The sequence below is a fragment of the Colossoma macropomum genome, unplaced genomic scaffold (genome assembly GCF_904425465.1).
Source record: "Colossoma macropomum unplaced genomic scaffold, Colossoma_macropomum, whole genome shotgun sequence".
In the NCBI taxonomy this organism is placed as follows: Eukaryota; Metazoa; Chordata; class Actinopteri; order Characiformes; family Serrasalmidae; genus Colossoma; species Colossoma macropomum.
Window position 1 is genome coordinate 36233927 of NW_023494798.1, and position 13042 is coordinate 36246968.

The window sequence follows — 13042 nt, forward strand, 5'->3', positions numbered from 1 at the left end:
GTTTGTATTTTTTTGTGACATCACAACCACAACCAGCTAAATGTCCATATATGGACTGTATGCACTGCGAATGGTACGGTTTGAAACTGTAACGATGTTTACATACTAGATCAAATCTTATTTCAGAAAAGTGAAGAAAATTAAATTTTCCTCGATATGAGCCCTTTAATGCTGAGGCTGACAGACAAAACAGACGACAGGATTTAAGAAAAATTCAGTGCTAAGGATCAGAACAGTGTTTTTCAGTGCGCCCACAGTAACAGTGGAGCTGAATGTGCAGTATTGTGGTGAATAATGTGTTTCTATTTCTATTTCTAAAGTCATTAGCTTTGCTTTGTAACTGATTGAATGAGTGCACAGCGCTGAAGCCCATTAGTTTAAATGATGAAGTGTTATCTTTGTGTAGCTAATCTAATTATCCTGTTCCCTTCAGCACAGAGAGAGACTCTCACCCCAACCATAACATCCCCCACACTGTGCTTTGTGCACTGTGCACTGTTATCTCTCTTATCTCTTATCTCTGTGATTGTCTCTGTGGGGGAAACAACACACTGTTAATAATAAATATATATTATGAAGGAATATGAATCATTTAAATCTTCATTAAAGTAGCCTCCCAGTGAGTGATGAGCTCAGCGATTTGAACAGCTTCATTAGTCCGAATATACTCAATGAAAATGTTCAGTGCTGGAGAATTCTTCCTCACTTTGAGTTTCATTTTTAAAGTTCTTTGTTTCTGTCACGAACAAGTTCATCTATTTTGAATGTCTATTTTGTTTTTTGTGACAAGTGCTCTGACAAAAGCGTTTTGGACTGTTTTTTACTCAGTTATTTCATGTCAACAGAGATTCTTCCATAAAGAAGTGGAGCTTTATTACAGTTAAGCTGAAGCTAAAACTAATGTAACGTCATTTAAAAGTGGAGAAGTGGTGCTTTATGAGTGTTGGCAGTACGACCAACCATGTTGGTTTGACATGAAATGCTCAGAGTTGAGGGTGCCTTCCCGACAGTTAAGGGGTGTTTTTTTCCCCTCAATCAGAGGCCGAAAATTCAGAGTAATGAGTTTTAGTCAAACGCAGCATAACTTCAGTCATGCTCCAGTGGCTGGTGCTGTAGACTTAAGCAGTAGAGCACGAGAGGCAGTGTGTTATCGCGAAATAACATCACTCCTCGAGTGTTCTATTGCTTTTATACAGCAGTTAAATAAATACAGTAATAAATTAATAAACTGGGCCGTGAACGCGGCGTTTAATATGTTTTAATGTTCGCAGTTCCTTCACCAAATTATAGTTCCTTAACAAGCAGCGTCAGAGTAACAAGCTCCGCCCACTCGCTGCACAGTCTGCTGTAAGACTCGCCTTTTGAAGCACAGACTGAGCCATAAAACTGCCGCAATATCAGGTTCAGCTCAGTTTAGTCAATTTTTGCCAGATCGGCTGTCGGTCAAATGTGATCTTAAAAGTGTCCGTTTTCTGTTTGTGGCAAAGTAAGAAGTAAAAACGTTCAAACAGCTTGAGCGTCTCCTACAGCTGTCAAAGTCGCTGCTTAGCAACAGCGTCTCAGCGGAGTGATACAGTGTTTGTGAGAAACCCGTGATGTTATGGTAAAATAACAGCACAGTTAGAACACTTCTCAACCAATCAGCTTGCGTGGCCGGAACCAACTGTTGTAGACTAACAGATGAGTCTACTCTGCTAGAAAAAAACAGCACAGACCAGCATGCAGTCTAAACTGGTTTATGCTGGTATTGACTTGTGAAGTCATTACTGAAGTTATTGAGAATAAAATAGACATCAGGCCCTTAGAGACAGATACACACCACAATCCAACAATCCCCCTGTGATCATGTAGGAAAGACCCAGAAGGCACTTGCAGAGAGCAGTTACAGCTACACTGATTAGATGTGATTAATGATTAATAATGGAGTGTATATATTGATCACATGAAGAGGAGGAAAACAGAAATTGAGATTATTTGGATTAAATGAAAGACATATGATTAATGAAGTAAATATAATAATTGATATATCTGTATAAAACGGAGGACAGCGTCATAAGGACCATGCTGTCCACATCAGATCAAGATTTGATCGATGAACCTTACCGCTCAGTGACTTTATGTTGGGCTTGTGCTGGTTTTGCTGGTGACCAGCCATGCTGGCCTGTACTGGTTTATCTAGTAGGGCTAATAAATCCTTTAGAGTAACTTCAGCTACGCTACAGTAGTGTAGATTATGACGTTAACTTAGCCAGCCAGCAATGTTAGTAAATCCCTAAAGCTACGTTCACATTACAAGCCTCGTTGCTCAAATCTGATTTTTTGCTCAGATCCGATCTCTCTGACAGGATGGTTCACACTCGTTTAGGTAAGTGATTCAAATCTGTCATTAATGTGACGAACCGGCGTCCTGAAATGACCCTCATGAGCTCATCCTACTCAGTAACGTCACGTGAATGAATCACCGCATCATCAGCACAAACTAACGAGCAGAACGAGCTTCGCTGAGAAGATCATTAACTCTGATCAGCTCTCAGCTTCATTATTAGAGCGAGACGAAGGAGAAAAAGGTGAGATGAGCTGCTTTTCCACCGTTTACAGGCTTTAACTTCCATTCGGCGCTGTTGCCATGGTAACGCTGAATGATGGCGCAGCGCAGTGGAGAAAAAGCACATGAATTCAGATCTGAGCGTCACATTAAGGTCACATGGCCACGAATCCAATACGTATCCGATCTAGGACCACATATGAAAGATTTGAAAAGATCAGATTTGCATCCACACAGCCCTGAAAACAGATCTGAGTCACATTAGGGCAAAAAATCTGATTTGTGCCACTTCAGCCTGGTAATGTGAACGCAGCCTTAGAGGAACATCAGCCATATGCTACAGTAGCTGGTGTCACAGGCTATGACATTTGGTCTGGAAGAAGGTGACAGAAAACTCCTCCATTTTGGTGCAGCTAGCTAGCTAGCTAACTCACTAAACATGGTTAAGCATAAACAGCAGCAACACAACTGTGAACCTAATCATATCAGGTGATTATTTACTGGGAGTAAGAGCTGCTGATATGTAACGAACAGGTGTAGATGACTGTTGATGTTGACAGCAGTGGGTTGACACTATAGGTGATATAGTGACTCTATAAGGAGATAGCATCACAGTTAGCAAGCTGGCTAACTTGCCTACCATAAACAGTTAAAACACAAAAATAAAAGGATAAGACAAAAGTCCTCACTGTGTTCTTTTAGCCTTTCTTTCATCTGTTTATTTAGAGTCAGGGCACACAGTGTGACTAAGCTTAGTTAGCTAAAAGAGCTACAACAGGTGAAACTGATGAGCCTTTTAATCAGAAACCTAAAAAAAATACGCAATACAAACTCAATGTGATCAATCTAAACAATGCGACCTTTGCCATATACACAAAATAAATTCTATTATTCCATTAGAAATGTATAACTGGCTCTAAATGTAGGTATAGTGATATAAACTGAGTCTGTTCTACAGTTTCTCATTAGGCTGAATGAATAACTGGCTCTAAATGTAGGTATTGTGGTATAAACTGAGTCTGTTCTACAGTTTCTCATTAGGCTGAATGAATAACCGACTCTAAATGTAGGTATTGTGGTATAAACTGAGTCTGTTCTACAGTTTCTCATTAGGCTGAATGAATAACCGACTCTAAATGTAGGTATTGTGATATAAACTGAGTCTGTTCTACAGTTTCTCATTAGGCTGATGTTACTGATCTTCCTGTGTCCTGAACAAATTTCATCAACACTTCACCAGTTTTTCATGACAGTAACTGTGTTGCCATGGATACAGTAGTTAGAAAACCCAAAGCCAATGAGAGCGCTCAGATGAAGCCGTATGTTTATTATTCTTTATCTCTCCCTCCATCTGTCTCTCAGACTCAGACTGCACTCCGTATAAAGGATTAAACTGGAGGCAGAGCAGTTTGATCTTATTAGCATATATTTACATAATCATAAAGGGAAATGATGAGGTCTGATCGCAGTCTGAGGAACGCTTCCTCCTGAACAATCCATATATTATTGTATACAAAAATAAATATATACATGTGTAATATACTGTGTGTGTGTTAATAATTGAAATTAGTTGGTTAGTCTAAATATTATTAAATAGTAGAATCATAATAATTTTGCATAGTATTAATAACCTTAATATAAATATTATTTATGTTGTTTAAGTTAAATTATATAACAGATTTAACACCACTGCAATATGAGCTACTGATGTTCACGCTGATGATAAACAGAGAAACAAATACTTTCACCATAACAATCACATTAGCAAATTAATTAAACAAGCTAATGATCAAAATGATGCAAAGGAGCAGAGAGAGAGAGAGACAGGGAGAGAAAGGAGAGACGAGAAAGGAGAAAGAAAGAGAAAAAGAAAGGAGAGAGAAGAAAGAGAGAGAAAAGGGAGAAAGAGAGAGAGATAGAGAGAAAGTAAAAGAGGACAGAGAAAAAAAGACAGAGACAGAGAATGAGAGAAGAAAGAGAAAGACAAATAAAGACAGTGAAGGTGAGAGAGAGAGAAAGGAGGGAAAAAACGAGACAGAGAAAGAGAGACAGCTAGAGAGAAAGAGGAGAGAGAGAAGAGAGGGAAGAATGAGAGAGAGAAATAGAGTGAGAAAAGAAAGAGAGCGTGAGTGAGAGAGGAGAGAAAGAGAGAGAAGAAAGGAGAGAGAAAGAAAAAGGAGACAGAGAGAGAGATAGAGAAAGGACAGAGAACAAGAGAGAGAGAGAGAGAGAGGTAGAGAGTGTGTGTGTGTGTGTGTGAGAGAGAGAGAGAGAGACAGAGAGATATTGCTGTGTGTACAGTGGGTTCTCCTCTGTAATAATAAGGCTGTAATATGAGCGACGCTGCAGTGTTGTTATCTGATGTGGTAAAGCTGGAGCTGTTCCTGCGTTAATGGAGCTGTTTTATGAGTATAATAACACAGTCGGTGCACATCATCCCTACAGACCATCAGCTTCAGTCTGTTTAGCTTTATTTAGCGCTAAGGAACCCGGAGCTGTGAGATGCTGTCAGACTGACAGGAAAGATCAGTCTGAGCACGTCTAGAACACTTCAGTCCGGCCCTCGGGGGAACCACGCTGAACAAAACACAGTCACAGACGATTAGAACCAGGCCAGCTCCTCCAGCGCGATCACCTACCTGTCTGAAAGCGCAGCATAGATGGTTTAGCTGCTGTGAATGGAAAGTCTGACCCATACATCCCCTCACACTAAACACCAGAGCGCTGATCTCATACAACACAGCCCAGCATTCGGGACAAATTAATATACACACAGAGATTTCGGATTATTTTAATTATTATTGAGCTCAAAGGTCAATATCTGGATCAGCTGTCTGAGCAAATAAACAAATAAACAAACAAATAAATAAAATACTACTATTTTCAGCTAACTCCACCCCCCGGCACAACTTTGAAAAATGGGAGGGGCACTGCAGTGATGTTCGGGTTTGGAGGTGGGGCTGTGAGGGAAACCGGGTGGGCTGGGCTGCTGTGTTTTCAGAGCTAGCGTACGTAGCTACCAGACAATATGGAGACAGAAAGAATCAAACGGCACTTTTGTGACTGAGAGTCTTATTTCTCCACTACCGTCCCCATCTTCGACAGAGGAAGGTGTTTCTGATCAGGCAGTGCGTCTTCAGCATTAACAGCAAGCCGAAGAGTTAACATAGTGCCACTAAACGATTAGCAGTGAGTGGCAGAGAACATTCCCTGAAACCGCGACAGCTCGCTTCTAATGATCTGTTCAGCAGGTCCACATTCGATATAACCTGATGTCCTCCTCACTCTCGGCTCATATGCTTTCATATTTATGTGCACAGCATGAGTAAGGAGTCATCAGGGGGCGGTAACATTGTTTGACTGATTTGCATACTGTGACAAGTCATCTTTAGTACGAAGACATGTCATCCGCGCCTATAGCAGAGTTGAACCAGAGGGGGCGCTGCAGAGGCAGAACTGACATTTTAAGCAAAGCTGTCATATTTTATTATTACAGAGCAGAGCGTTTCAGCTGGTCCTAGTGGTGGAGTTACTCTTTAAACAGTGACTGAATAGAAAAAAGTTAAAATTGCATTTATATTCACTTTTAAAATGGTTCTTCAAATGTGCTTTAGTAAATGTCCAAAGTCCTATATGGAACCATAAGTTCTATATAGAACTCTTTGCCTGCTGAAATGGTTCTCCAAGCTTGGCATAACTGTAGTAGAACCCCTTTTGGTGCTATATAGAACCATGTACAACACATTCTCCATCAACATTCACCATTTAAGCTTGAAATGGTTCTATATAGGACCCACCTTCAAATTTACATTAGGATTAGGTTGACAGGTATGATTCACTGACAAGACAGCAAAATATGAATAAAAACTTTCTCAAATAAAACAAATGCAGAAAAAACATTCAAAGCTGCACTGTGTAAGGTTTGGGGGATTTGAGACCCCTCTGGTGGAAATGTGTAACTGCAGCCACTTTGATTGAAAGAGAATTGAAAGAGATCTCAGTCTAAACTGGGTGAAGCAGCGTCTCTGAGGATGAGAGTGAATTATCTACTACTGTCATCACATCTTCATCAGTGTGATGCTGATTCTGAGATCATTTGAGGCGAAACATCGAGCCGGACCTTCTTTCTGAGTCTGTGTGTGATGTTAATACGTAAAGACGTACGACGTGGTGTGAAAAACTCAACGCCTCTGAGTTTAAATGATTATTTCAGGTTTTACAGGCGACACACTCACCATATTACAGCCTGTTTACATTCTCCTCACTTAATAATGATGCTGCTTTCAGTTTTAAATAAACCTGTTATCTTCAAATTTACTAACATCTTTAATTCTTGAGGTCAAACTGACCCCAACAACAATGAAGACAAAATGTGTACAACATATTGAAAACATATCATCATGTTAATTTTATATTTAACCAGTTATCCCAATTAAATTAGGAAACATCATTAAATATGAAGCAAAAAAATGATCAGTTAGTCATTTATTTAGGGACGTTAAGATTGAATGGGGTCAAATTGACCCCAAAGATAATCAGAGGCTGATTTCCACTATGAAGCCAAATGGTTCTCGTGGCTGTACTGGGCCGTTCTGCGCTGGTCCGGACTCGTGAGGCTGGTTACGGTTTCTGTTTCCATCTGTTGAACCACTAAATCAGAACCAGGAAATACCGAAGAAAGCTACACAAACGAGTGGCTAACTGCTAACAAGCTAAGAGCAACACACACACCACCCACCCACATCTGATTCCATCTGTCCCTCCAACTCCAGTCTCTCTCTGTCAGCTGCTCTCATCTTCTTTATCCTCTAAACGGGTGTTTTTAAGCATCGGCCCGCTAGAACCGAGCCTGTACTGCAGTGGGAGGCACCGGGCACTCGCATTAGCTTAGCCTAGCAGGCTACAGTTTAAAGCTCTAACAGAACAGGTCCGATTTCAGCTTTCAGTCACTCCAACACCGATCAGTCGACTTTGCTCTCACTTTTTATGTTTTTATCATCTACAGTTGTGACAGCAGAGCAGTTGGTCAAATTGAAACTGCACTGGGGTGTTTGATCTCTTTAGCTAGGAGAGAGAAACCAGCATTAGGATTAGCTTAGCTAGGAGGCACCAGCTCCAGACACCAGAGAACAGGTTTCATTTCTGTTCCTCTAACATCAGCCGCTCGACTTTACTTCCTTAGATATGAGTCATTATCATCTAAATTTGTGTCACTGAAGCTTCTGTTACATTTAGAAACTGGGTTAGACTGAAGCTTTGATGTTTATTGAGTGGTGGGTTTAAAATCGTGCACTGCTTTCATTTATTTAAGCAAAGTGAATGTATTTGATTGCTTTTGGGTTTGAAATAGCGCAGCAGGATGCTGTGGCACAATACCGACATAAACACAGAACCAATCAGCGAACGGCTACATCGTTACATCATCCCACCAAACGGTTCTGTGGCCCCGAGTACGGTTAGCTAACCGTGCCAAAAAAACGGGCTGAGCCCACCTTTTAAGCATTCCGTGTCAAACTGTATCCGTATGGAAAAGCCACTGGAGCGGGTAACTTCCGTGCTCAGGACCGCTCGGCCCTGCAGTGGAAAAGAGGCCAGAGGGTTAAATATCTTATGTAGTGCAGCTTTAAGGGGGAACAGAAGATTCAAAGAAGAAGCTGGAGAACATCAGCTTTGTTCCTCAAACTGGGAATTTCATCTTCTGTAACAGGTTCCGATCATGGATCATTCTGATGGAACGTTCTGACTGTTTCACTTTGGCAGATAACTGTACCTCACAGTAATGAATGGTTTCTGGAGTTTCGGACCGTAAGCAGGGCAGAAGAGCAGACCGGAGAGAGACTGATGATGAAGAAGAAGAAGAGCAGACGGAGAACTCAGGGACTTGATTATCTAAACAGCCTAATTATTTAAAACATCTCCACGTCAGTCGTAATGCTGTTAATCAATCAGGCCGTAATGGAAGTGAACCTCAGTGGAACACAGTGAAGATGCAGCAGAGTGATGGAGACTGACCAGTGGAGGGGACAGAGTGGACTGAAGGACAAGCGAGTCTGACAGGACGAGATAAGATGAGTGAATCAGGACTTCTAATGTTTATGTGCTTTTTGGTAGATAAAACATTAATCCTTTCAATATGACCGTATTATAACCTCTCTTCATTCTGTACAATTAAACAGGCTGTTTTCATTACTGTGCCTGTAAGACTGATATATGGGCAGAGCTAAACTGCTGTAGCTGAATGGTGGAGCTAAACTGCTGTAGCTGAATGGTGGAGCTAAACTGCTGTAGACTGAATGGTGGGGCTAAACTGCTGTAGCTGAATGGTGGGGCTAAACTGCTGTAGACTGAATGGTGGGGCTAAACTGCTGTAGCTGAATGGTGGAGCTAAACTGCTGTAGCTGAATGGTGGGGCTAAACTGCTGTAGACTGAATGGTGGAGCTAAACTGCTGTAGCTGAATGGTGGGGCTAAACTGCTGTAGACTGAATGGTGGAGCTAAACTGCTGTAGCTGAATGGTGGAGCTAAACTGCTGTAGCTGAATGGTGGGGCTAAACTGCTGTAGCTGAATGGTGGGGCTAAACTGCTGTAGCTGAATGGTGGAGCTAAACTGCTGTAGGCTGAATGGGTGGGGCTAAACTGCTGTAGCTGAATGGTGGGGCTAAACTGCTGTAGCTGAATGGTGGAGCTAAACTGCTGTAGACTGAATGGTGGGGCTAAACTGCTGTAGCTGAATGGTGGGGCTAAACTGCTGTAGCTGAATGGTGGGGCTAAACTGCTGTAGCTGAATGGTGGGGCTAAACTGCTGTAGCTGAATGGTGGAGCTAAACTGCTGTAGCTGAATGGTGGGGCTAAACAGCTGTAGGTTGAATGGGTGGGGCTAAACTGCTGTAGACTGAACGGGCGGGGCTAAACAGCTGTAGACTGAATGGTGGGGCTAAACAGCTGTAGGCTGAATGGGTGGGGCTAAACTGCTGTAGACTGAATGGGTGGGGCTAAACTGCTGTAGACTGAACAGGCGGGGCTAAACTGCTGTAGACTGAATGAGCGGGGCTAAACTGCTGTAGGCTGAATGGGCGGGGCTAAACTGTTGTAGGCTGAATGGCTAGATATATGTACATGTGTTGATCTTTGTGACATCACAAAACATTTTTTTTTTTTTGCAGTTCAGTGTCCATTTATGTACTGCATGGATTTTAAACATACAACAGCTGTGAACTCACACCAGCAGGAGCTTCACAATTCACATTCACAATGAGAAGCGAAAGAACTTATTGAGTTATTTAGCGTAATATTATTTAATGTGTGATTTCCATTAAAATGTTCATAAGAGAGTATGTTCGTTATGACCTGATATCAGGTGTGTCTACAAGAAATTCTGTGAGCTCTCAGGTTGGTTGGCAGGTCTGGTTATATTTATTTGGTGTTGCTTTCTGCACAAAAAGCCAAGCGAAAGAAAAACCCATGCAGCACACATTCTACAGACATTGCTGCCACAACTTGAGACGTTTATCCTCCTTCTCTGTTGTCCACTTAGTTCTCGATTTAGCCACTATGCTTACAATTTCTCCTGTACATGCTGACAAGTTCTGTTCAGCTTGGCTCTCGTTGGTGGATGGTCTTTCAGGTGTGACGTCAACATCGTGTTTCACACCAGAGAATTCTGGTCATAAATATTTAACATTTAAAATTCACTGCACGGGACTGGGAGCAGATCGGAGGAGTCAACGATTGGATTACAGACGCTCCACACCAGAGGATAACCTGGGAAGATCACCGTTTAAGATCAACATGATATCGGGAGACCTTTTGCGATTGTCTGGAGAAGCAAATCTGTCTCAAAATCGGCCTGGTTATCCTGTCGTGTGGGCCAGGCCCAAACAGTGTTTGGAGGACAAAATGTAGCGAATATTCAGAAAAAACATGGAAAGCAGTCCTTTTTCGCTGTGCTGCTAGTAAAGTAACCACCGCTACTGGCACTGTGAGTCAAAATAGCTGTTTATATTGTCTTGTTATTGCTCACAGGAGCCCCCTAGTGGCTCAGACTGCTAAAACCCATGAGATGATCTGGGCCTGCTGGTCGGGGTTCATCAGTGTAATCTGAAAGTGTGTGGTGTCTCGTTCAGGGCAGATCTGAGATGACTAAGGACTAGCAGTGTGTACAATCTGTCGTCATGTGTGGGTCTCTCTCATTTCCAACATCCGTTAGGATTGTATAAATCCTGAAGCGTGGGCCCGGCATTACACAACCCGTTATACACACGACTCTTCCGTTCCTGCTGGATGACTCATGGTTCTGACCCACATGTTTGGGCTTTAATATGAACGTCTGGCTTCTCTACTGCAATAAACCAGAACATAACACTGTGTCCCTGTGAGGCGGGAAATGATTGGGCTCATTTACGCTCTTACTCTGCTCTCGCTCTCTGTCTCGCTGCCTGAGGATTGATTAACAAACAGACCATCAGGAAGAGATTAATGACCTGTCTAGTGGTCAGTTAACACAGTCTGAGGTAATTAAAACTGCTGGGGGGGTAAACTATGAGAAATTAAGCACATATGTGAAGAAGTTGTAATTACTAGGGGACAAGCAAAAGGAGGGAATTCTGAGAGGAACGAAGACTCAAAAGAAGAAACTCCTCAAGAGCATGAGAAAAACCCCTGTGAGGAGCCAAGACTCACAAGGAGAAACTTCCTGAGAGCATGAAGAAGAACCAAGACTCAAAAGGAAAAACTCCTCAAGAGCATGAGGAAGAACCACTCAGAGGAAGCAAGACTCAAAAGAAGTACCTCCCTAATAGCATGAGGAAAAACCATTGAGAAGAACCAAGACTCAAAAGGAAAAACTCCTCTAGAGCATACTGGTTCCAAACAGAGGAACCAAGTCTCAAAAGAAGGACCTCCCCAGGAGCATGAGGAAGAATATCTGTGAGGAACCAAGAATCACAAGGGGAACCTCCCTGTAAGCATGAGTAGACCCACTGAGAGGAACCTGTGCTCAAATGGAGATCTCGTCCTCCTCTGGGCTGGATGGGGCAGTCAGAATAAAAGTAGAACACGTTTAACAAGGCAGGTTAAACAGAGGCAGTGAGGTTCTTCAGTGGAAAGATCCAGGGCATAATATTCATTAGCCGAGTTATGACACGGGTGTGCCCCAGGGCTCTGTTACAGGACCTTTACTGTTTACTTATTAATAATTAGCCAAGTGCTTATGCTGGTTCTGCTTAGGGTTTAATTACACTGCCCAGGAAAACGTTCAGAACAAGCAGCTTTTTAAAATGTTTTTAATACGAATCAGCAGGTTTCCTTGTCAGTTTGCAATAATTTAAACAAGTTTATTTAGACCAGGGCTGCCTCAGAGGGCATTTGATTTAGCCCCACTCCCTCACAAAATAAAATAATTAACTCAATTTTATATCCATAACTTAAATTGCTATTTCCCTTTAAATGTGTATTTTGAAGTATTTTACTATCAAAATATAACGTAATTTAATATAATACACATTTAAAAATTAATTTTGAAACTTAGCTCCCTTTATTTGCATATCATTCTGTCTTTTTGGCCTTCGGGCCACCAAAAACACAGCACTTTGCAGATAAAAAGTTTGAGCACCCCTAATTTAAAGGAAAACAATGCCATACATCTAAATATTTTTTGACAATAACCATAAAAAACAAAAATCTCCCACAGCAGCTATAATTTCCATACATGCTTGTCAGATATACCTGAAAAAAGGGGTATGTTTGTTTGTTTGTTTGTTTGTTTGTGTTTATAGTTATTGTCCAAAATATTTACAGATGTAATGTTGTTTTCCTGTAAACAACAGACATGCCTGACACCACGTATCCTGTGGGTCTCCATACACACACACACACACACACACACACACACACACACACATACACACACACATACATACACACACACACACACACATACACACACACATACATACACACACACACACACACACACACACACACAAAGTGTGTAGGCGAGGCGAGCAGGTGAACTTCATAGATACAATTTCAAAACGTGCTAATGTCCAGCAATGTCGTTAAATCAGGCTACAGGCCGTCATCACCCTGCATATCTCATCACTCCCACCCTGATACAAAACAACAGCAACCAATCAGAAAGCTGGATTTGCTAAACACAACCGACACTGCAGCACCGTCACTGTAAAGCAGGCATGTCAAACTGGGGACCTCCTGGTCCAAAGTGCTGTGGAGATCAGTGTTCACCCTCATCTAACGCTCTGAATTCAGTTCATGAAGGTCTGATTAGCTGATGAGCTGAACCAGGTGTGTTTAATGTGCAGTGAGCTGAAGTCTGCAGAGATTTGGCCCATGAGGACTGGAGGCTGACACAGTGCTGTAAAGCATGCATCCATCGAATTGGTATGAATCGGTGTGCAGCAGCTTTGAGGCCAGTTTTCTCTGGTTTGATGGGCGTGTCGGAGGTGTTAGCCAATCAGCAATGACATGTATGTAAACACT

General features: G+C 41.9%; 1 protein-coding gene across 1 annotated transcript in view; it reads right to left on the reverse strand.

The window, feature by feature from the left end:
- dner (delta/notch-like EGF repeat containing) overlaps window positions 1-13042 on the reverse strand; it is a 57857-nt gene that overhangs the window by 25112 nt on the left and 19703 nt on the right. The gene's annotated exons all lie outside the window — the stretch shown is intronic.